This window comes from Myotis yumanensis, unplaced genomic scaffold, assembly GCF_028538775.1.
Source record: "Myotis yumanensis isolate MYYU_CA2020_CCGP unplaced genomic scaffold, mMyoYum1.0.hap1 SCAF_26, whole genome shotgun sequence".
NCBI lineage: Eukaryota > Metazoa > Chordata > Mammalia > Chiroptera > Vespertilionidae > Myotis > Myotis yumanensis.
This window is the reverse complement of record NW_027223777.1, coordinates 815,576-825,753: the sequence shown is the minus strand read 5'-3', so window position 1 is coordinate 825,753 and position 10,178 is coordinate 815,576.

Sequence of the window (10,178 nt, the reverse complement as noted above, 5' to 3'; positions counted from 1 at the left end):
GTGGCTAGGCCATTACTATGGATCCGAGGTTTCATTGCCTATGACACTACAGTAGCTATGATATTGCAAGAGCCATGACTTTCCAGTAGATATGATGTGCTAGTGGCTATGACATCACAAATGGTATGAAGTCACAATTGACAGGCCTTCACAATGACTATGATATCACAAGGGCTACGATGTTCCAATTACTATGACATCACAATGGCTACGACGTCACAATGTCAATGACAAAACAGTGGGAATGACTTTACTATGTCTATTGCATGGTAGTGCCTAAGATATTACATTGGCTGTGACATTATAGTGGCCAGGACGTCACGGTTGCTGTAACGTCATGATGGCAATGACATCGCAATTGCTATGAAGTCACAAATGGCATGACTTCACAATGACTATGACATCACAAGGGCTATGATGCTACAGTGGCTATGATATCACAATGGCTATGAGGACACAATGGCTATAACGGTACAATTTCGTGATATTATTGTGACTATGACTTTACAAAGGCTATGACACTATTGTGGTTATGACGTCATAGTAGCTCTGACGTTACCACGGCTCTGATGTTTTCATGGCCATGTCGACGATGGCTATGATGACAATGAGTATCCCGACACAATGGCTAGGATACTACAAATGCGATGACTTTACAATGTATATGATATTACAAAGGTGACGACGTTTCAGTGGCGATGACATTAATGTGGCTATGAGGTTTCAATGGCTATGACGTCACAATGCCTATGACATAACAATGGCTATGACGTCACAATGGCTCTTACGGGACAGTGGAAATGACTATACAATCTCTATGACATTGTGGGGCCTATCACGTTACGATGGCCGTGACATTATAGTGGCTATGCCATCACAATGTCTCTGACATCATGATGGTTATGAAGTCAACGGCGATGACATAACAATGTCTATGAAACTACAGTGGCTTTGACCTTACAGTATATATGATGTTATGTCGCTGTGATGTCACAATGGCTATGACATCACAGTTTCTATGACATCATAGTGGCTATGACATTCCAATGGCCATGAGATCACAGTGGCTATCTAGCTACAATGGCTATGCCATCAGAGTGGCCATGACTTTATAGTAACTCTGATGATGCAATGGCTCATACATCACAATGGCTATGACATCAAAATGGCTATGGCGTTTAATTTGCAATGACTTAAATATGTCTGTGTCATTACGGTGCCCGTGACGTCACAATGGCTGTGACATGATCGTCGCTATGACGATGCAATTCCTGTGGCATTGTAGTAGCTGTGACTTTTCAATGGCTATGAAATTAAAGTGGGTATGACGTCACAATGGCGCCGTAATCACTATGGCTATGACTTGATAATGGCCGTGACATCACAATTGCTACGAAGTCACACTTGATATGGCTTCACGTTTATGTGATGTCACAACAGCTATGATGTTAAAATTGCTATGTCACAACTGCCACAACGTCACAATTCCTATGGCGTTGCAATGGCTGTGATATTATCATGACTATGACGTTATAAAAGCTATGACATTATAGTGGGTAGGACGTCCCAGTGGCTACGAAGTTACAATGGCTCTGATGTTATGATGGCTACGACGTGACGATGGCTATATTGAAAATGGCTACGCCCACACAATGGCTACGATATTACAAATATTATTACTTTCCGATGTCTGTGACCTTACAAATGCTACGCCGTCTCAATGGCTGTGATGGGATAGTGGCTATGAGGTTACAATGGCTATGATATCACAATGGGTCTGAAGGCACAATGGATATGGCACTAGAGTGGCTAGGCCATTACTATGGATCCCAGGTTTCATTGCCTATGACACTACAGTAGCTATGACATTGCAAGAGCCATGACCTTCCAGTAGATATGATGTGCTAGTGGCCATGACATCACAAATGGTATGAAGTCACAATTGACAAGCCTTCACAATGACTATGATATCACAAGGACTACGATGTTCAAATTGCTATGACGTCACAATGGCTACGACGTCACAATGGCTATGACAATACAGTGGGAATGACTTTACTATGTCTATTGCATGTTACTGCCTAAGATATTACATTGGCTGTGACATTATAGTGGCCAGGACGTCACGGTTGCTGTACCGTCATGATGGCAATGACATCGCAATTGCTATGAAGTCACAAATGGCATGACTTCACAATGACTATGACATCACAAGGGCTATGATGTTACAGTGGCTATGATGTCACAATGGCTATGAGGACACAATGGCTATAACGGTACAATGTCTGTGATATTATTGTGACTATGACTTTACAAAGGCTATGACATTATTGTGGTTATGACGTCATAGTAGCGATGACGTTACCACGGCTCTGATGTTTTCATGGCCATGATGACGATGGCTATGATGACAATGAGTATGCCGACACAATGGCTAGGATATTACAAATGCAATGACTTTACAATGTATATGATATTACAAAGGTGACGACGTTTCAATGGCGATGACATTATTGTGGCTATGAGGTTTCAATGGCTATGACGTCACAATGCCTATGACATAACAATGGCTATGACGTCACAATGGCTCTTACGGGACAGTGGAAATGACTATACTATCTCTATGACATTGTGGGGCCTATCACGTTACGATGGCCGTGACATTATAGTGGCTATGCCATCACAATGTCTCGGACATCATGATGGTTATGAAGTCAACGGCGATGACATAACAATGTCTATGAAACTACAGTGGCTTTGACCTTACAATAGATATAATGTTATAGACGCTGTGATGTCACAATGGCTATGACATCACAGTTTCTATGACATCATAGTGGCTATGACATTCCAATGGCCATGAGATCACAGTGGCTATCTAGCTACAATGGCTATGCCATCAGAGTGGCCATGACTTTATAGTAACCCCTACGTTGCAATGGCTCAGACATCACAATGGCTATGACATCAAAATGGCTATGACGTTAAATTTGCAATGACTTAAATATGTCTGTGTCATTACGGTGCCCGTGACGCCACAATGGCTTTGACATGATCGTGGCTATGACGACGCAATTCCTGTGGCATTGTAGTAGCTGTGACTTTTCAATGGCTATGAAATTAATGTGGGTATGACGTCACAATGGCGCCATCATCACTATGGCTATGACTTGATAATGGCCGTGACATCACAATTGCTACGAAGTCACACTTGATATGGCTTCACATTTATGTGATGTCACAACAGCTATGATGTTAAAATTGCTATGTCACAACTGCTACAACGTCACAATTCCTATGGCGTTGCAATGGCTGTGATATTATCACGACTATGACGTTATAAAAGCTATGACATTAGAGTGGGTAGGACGTCCCAGTGGCTACGAAGTTACAATGGCTCTGCTGTTATGATGGCTACGACGTGACGATGGCTATATTGAAAATGGCTACGCCGACACAATGGCTGCGATATTACAAATATTATTACTTTCCGATGTCTGTGAACTTACAAATGCTACGCCGTCTCAATGGCTGCGACGGGATAGTGGCTATGAGGTTACAATAGCTATGATATCACAATGGGTATGAAGGCACAATGGATATGGCACGAGAGTGGTTACGCCATTACTATGGATCCGAGGTTTCATTGCCTATGACACTACAGTAGCTATGATATTGCAAGAGCCATGACTTTCCAGTAGATATGATGTGCTAGTGGCTATGACATCACAAATGGTATGAAGTCACAATTGACAAGCCTTCACAATGACTATGATATCACAAGGGCTACGATGTTCCAATTGCTATGACATCACAATGGCTACGACGTCACAATGTCAATGACAAAACAGTGGGAATGACTTTACTATGTCTATTGCATGGTAGTGCCTAAGATATTACATTGGCTGTGACATTATAGTGGCCAGGACGTCACGGTTGCTGTAACGTGATGATGGCAATGACATCGCAATTGCTATGAAGTCACAAATGGCATGACTTCACAATGACTATGACATCACAAGGGCTATGATGCTACAGTGGCTATGATATCGCAATGGCTATGAGGACACAATGGCTATAACGGTACAATTTCTGTGATATTATTGTGACTATGACTTTACAAAGGCTATGACACTATTGTGGTTATGACGTCATAGTAGCTCTGACGTTACCACGGCTCTGATGTTTTCATGGCCATGTCGACGATGGCTATGATGACAATGAGTATCCCGACACAATGGCTAGGATACTACAAATGCGATGACTTTACAATGTATATGATATTACAAAGGTGACGACGTTTCAGTGGCGATGACATTAATGTGGCTATGAGGTTTCAATGGCTATGACGTCACAATGCCTATGACATAACAATGGATATGACGTCACAATGGCTCTTACGGGACAGTGGAAATGACTATACTATCTCTATGACATTGTGGGGCCTATCACGTTACGATGGCCGTGACATTATAGTGGCTATGCCATCACAATGTCTCTGACATCATGATGGTTATGAAGTCAACGGCGATGACATAACAATGTCTATGAAACTACAGTGGCTTTGACCTTACAGTAGATATGATGTTATGTCGCTGTGATGTCACAATGGCTATGACATCACAGTTTCTATGACATCATAGTGGCTATGACATTCCAATGGCCATGAGATCACAGTGGCTATCTAGCTACAATGGCTATGCCATCAGAGTGGCCATGACTTTATAGTAACTCTGATGATGCAATGGCTCAGACATCACAATGGCTATGACATCAAAATGGCTATGTCGTTAAATTGGCAATGACTTAAATATGTCTGTGTCATTACGGTGCCCGTGACGTCACAATGGCTGTAACATGATCATGGCTATGACGATGCAATTCCTGTGGCATTGTAGTAGCTGTGACTTTTCTATGGCTATGAAATTAAAGTGGGTATGATGTCACAATGGCGCCGTCATGACTATGGCTATGACTTGATAATGGCCGTGACATCACAATTACTACGAAGTGACACTTGATATGGCTTCACGTTTATGTGATGTCACAACAGCCATGATGTTAAAATTGCAATGTCAAAACTGCTACGTCACAATTCCTATGGTGTTGCAATGGCTGTGATATTATCATGACTATGACGTTATAAAAGCTATGACATTGTAGTGGGTAGGACGTCCCAGTGGCTCCGAAGTTACAATGGCTCTGATGTTATGATGGCTACGACGTGACGATGGCTATATTGAAAATGGCTACGCCGACACAATGGCTACGATATTACAAATATTATTACTTTCCGATGTCTGTGACCTTACAAATGCTACGCCGTCTCAATGGCTGTGACGGGATAGTGGCTATGAGGTTACAATGGCTATGATATCACAATGGGTCTGAAGGCACAATGGATATGGCACTAGAGTGGCTAGGCCATTACTATGGATCCGAGGTTTCATTGCCCTTGACACTACAGTAGCTATGATATTGCAAGAGCCATGACTTTCCAGTAGATAAGATGTGCTAGTTGCTATGACATCACAAATGGTATGAAGTCACAATTTATAGACCTTCACAATGACTATGATATCACAAGGGCTACGATGTTCCAGTTGCTATGACGTCACAGTGGCTAGGACGTCACAATGGCTATGACAATACAGTGGGAATGACTTTACTATGTCTATTGCATGGTAGTGCCAAAGATATTACATTGGCTGTGACATTATAGTGGCCAGGACGTCACGGTTGCTGTAACGTCATGATGGCAATGACATCGCAATTGCTATGAAGTCACAAATGGCATGACTTCACAATGACTATGACCTCACAAGGGTTATGATGTTACAGTGGCTATGATGTCACAATGGCTATGAGGACACAATGGCTATAACGATACAATGTCTGTGATATTATTGTGACTATGACTTTACAAAGGCTATGACATTATTGTGGTTATGACGTCATAGTAGCTATGACGTTACCACGGCTCTGATGTTTTCATGGCCATGATGAAGATGGCTATGATGACAATGAGTATGCCGACACAATGGCTAGGATATTACAAATGCGATGACTTTACAATGTATATGATATTACAAAGGTGACTCCGTTTCAATGGCGATGACATTAATGTGGCTATGAGGTTTCAATGGCTATGACGTCACAATGCCTATGACATAACAATGGCTATGACGTCACAATGGCTCTTACGGGACAGTGGAAATGACTATACTATCTCTATGACATTGTGGAGCCTATCACGTTACGATGGCCGTGACATTATAGTGGCTATGCCATCACAATATCTCTGACATCATGATTGTTATGAAGTCAATGGCGGTGACATAACAATGTCTATGAAACTACAGTGGCTTTGACCTTAAAATAGATATGATGTTGTAGTCGCTGTGATGTCACAATGGCTATGACATCACAGTTTCTATGACATCATAGTGTCTATGACATTCCAATGGCCATGAGATCACAGTGGCTATCTAGCTACAATGGCTATGCCATCAAGTGGCCATGACTTTATAGTAACTCTGACGTTGCAATGGCTCAGACATCACAATGGCTATGACATGAAAATGGCTATGGCGTTAAATTTGCAATGACTTAAATATGTCTGTGTCATTACGGTGCCCGTGACGTCACAATGGCTGTGACATGATCGTGGCTATGACGATGCAATTCCTGTGGAATTGTAGTAGCTGTGACTTTTCAATGGCTATGAAATTAAAGTGGGTATGACGTCACAATGGCGCCGTCATCACTATGGCTATGACTTGATAATGGCCATGACATCACAATTGCTACGAAGTCACACTTGATACGGCTTCATGTTTATGTGATGTCACAACAGCTATGATGTTACAATTGCTATGTCACAACTGCTACAACATCACAATTCCTATGGCTTTGCAATGGCTGTGATATTATCATGACTATGACGTTATAAAAGCTATGACATTATATTGGGTAGGACGTCCCAGTGGCTACGAAGTTACAATGGCTCTGATGTTATGATGGCTACGACGTGACGATGGCTATATTGAAAATGGCTACGCCGACACAATGGCTACGATATTACAAATATTATTACTTTCCGATGTCTGTGACCTTACAAATGCTACGCCGTCTCAATGGCTGTGACGGGATAGTGGCTATGAGGTTACAATGGCTATGATATCACAATGGGTCTGAAGGCACAATGGATATGGCACTAGAGTGGCTAGGCCATTACTATGGATCCGAGGTTTCATTGCCTATGACACTACAGGAGCTATGATATTGCAAGAGCCATGACTGTCCAGTAGATATGATGTGCTAGTGGCAATGACATCACAAATGGTATGAAGTCACAATTGACAGGCCTTCACAATGACTATGATATCACAAGGGCTACGATGTTCCAATTGCTATGACGTCACAATGGCTATGATGTCAAAATGGCTATGACAATACAGTGGGAATGACTTTACTATGTCTATTGCATAGTAGTGCCTAAGATATTACATTGGCTATGACATTATATGGCCAGGACGGCACGGTTGCTGTAATGTCATGATGGCAATGACATCGCAATTGCAATGAAGTCACAAATGGCATGACTTCACAATGACTATGACATCACAAGGGCTATGATGTTACAGTGGCTATGATGTCACAATGGCTATGAGGACACAATGGCTATAACGGTACAATGTCTGTAATATTATTGTGACTATGACTTTACAAAGCCTATGACATTATTGTGGTTATGACGTCAAAGTAGCTATGACGTTACCACGGCTCTGATGTTTTCATGGCCATGATGTCGATGGCTATGATGACAATGAGTATGCCAACACAATGGCTAGGATATTACCAATGCGATGACTTTACAATGTATATGATATTTCAAAGGTGACGACGATTCAATGGCGATGACATTAATGTGGCTATGAGGTTTTAATGGCGATGACGTCACAATGCCTATGACATACAATGGCTATGACGTCACAATGGCTCTTACGGGACAGTGGAAATGACTATACTATCTCTATGGCATTGTGGGGCCTATCACGTTACGATGGCCGTGACATTATAGTGGCTATGCCATCACAATGTCTCTGACATCATGATGGTTATGAAGTCAACGGCGATGACATAACAATGTCTATGAAACTACAGTGGCTTTGACCTTACAGTAGATATGATGTTATAGTCGCTGTGATGTCACAATGGCTATGACATCACAGTTTCTATGACATCATAGTGGCTATGACATTCCAATGGCCATGAGATCACAGTGGCTATCTAGCTACAAAGGCTATGCCAAAGGAGTGGCCATGACTTTATAGTAACTCTGATGTTGCAATGGCTCAGACATCACAATGGCTATGACATCAAAAAGGCTATGACGTTAAATTTGCAATGACTTAAATATGTCTGTGTCATTACGGTGCCCGTGACGTCACAATGGCTGTGACATGATCGTGGCTATGACGATGCAATTCCTGTGGCATTGTAGTAGCTGTGACTTTACAATGGCTATGAAATTAAAGTGGGTATGACGTCACAATGGCGCCGTCATCACTATGGATATGACTTGATAATGGCTGTGACATCACAATTGCTACGAAGTCACACTTGATATGGCTTCACGTTTATGTGATGTCACAACAGCCTTGATGTTAAAATTGCTATGTCACAAGTGCTACAACGTCACAATTCCTATGGCGTTGCAGTGGCTCTGATATTATCATGACTATGACGTTATAAAAGCTATGACATTATAGTGGGTAGGACGTCCCAGTGGCTACGAAGTTACTTTGGCTCTGATGTTATGATGGCTACGACGTGACGATGGCTATATTGAAAATGGCTACGCCGACACAATGGCTACGATATTTCAAATATTATTACTTTCCGATGTCTGTGACCTTACAAATGCTACGCCGTCTCAATGGCTGTGACGGGATAGTGGCTATGAGGTTACAATGGCTATGATATCACAATGGGTCTGAAGGCACAATGGATATGGCACTAGAGTGGCTAGGCCTTTACTATGGATCCGAGGTTTCATTGCCTATGACACTACAGTAGCTATGATATTGCAAGAGCCACGACTTTCCAGTAGATATGATGTGCTAGTGGCTATGACATCACAAATGGTATGAAGTCTCAATTGAAGGCCTTCACAATGAATATGATATCACAAGGGCTCCGATGTTCCAATTGCTATGACGTCACAATGGCTACGACGTCACAATGGCTATGACAATACAGTGGGAATAACTTTACTATGTCTGTTGCATGGTAGTGCCTAAGATATTACATTGGCTGTGACATTATAGTGGCCAGGATGGCACGGTTGCTGTGACGTCATGATGGCAATGACATCGCAATTGCTATGAAGTCACAAATGGCATGACTTCACAATGACTATGACATCACAAGGGCTATGATGTTACAGTGGCTATGATGTCACAATGGCTATAACGGTACAATGTCTGTGATATTATTGTGACTATGACTTTACAAAGGCTATGACATTATTGTGGTTATGACGTCATAGTAGCTATGACGTTACCACGGCTCTGATGTTTTCATGGCCATGATGACGATGGCTATGATGACAATGAGTATGCCGACACAATGGCTAGGATATTACAAATGCGATGACTTTACAATGTATATGATATTTCAAAGGTGACGACGTTTCAATGGCGATGACATTAATGTGGCTATGAGGTTTCAATGGCTATGACGTCACAATGCCTATGACATACAATGGCTATGACGTCACAATGGCTCTTACGGGACAGTGGAAATGACTATACTATCTCTATGGCATTGTGGGGCCTATCACGTTACGATGGCCGTGACATTATAGTGGCTATGCCATCACAATGTGTCTGACATCATGATGGTTATGAACTCAACGGCGATGACATAACAATGTCTATGAAACTACAGTGGCTTTGACCTTACAGTAGATATGATGTTATAGTCGCTGTGATGTCACAATGGCTATGACATCACAGTTTCTATGACATCATAGTGGCTATGACATTCCAATGGCCGTGAGATCACAGTGGCTATCTAGCTACAAAGGCTATGCCAAAGGAGTGGCCATGACTTTATAGTAACTCTGATGTTGCAATGGCTCAGACATCACAATGGCTATGACATCAAAATGG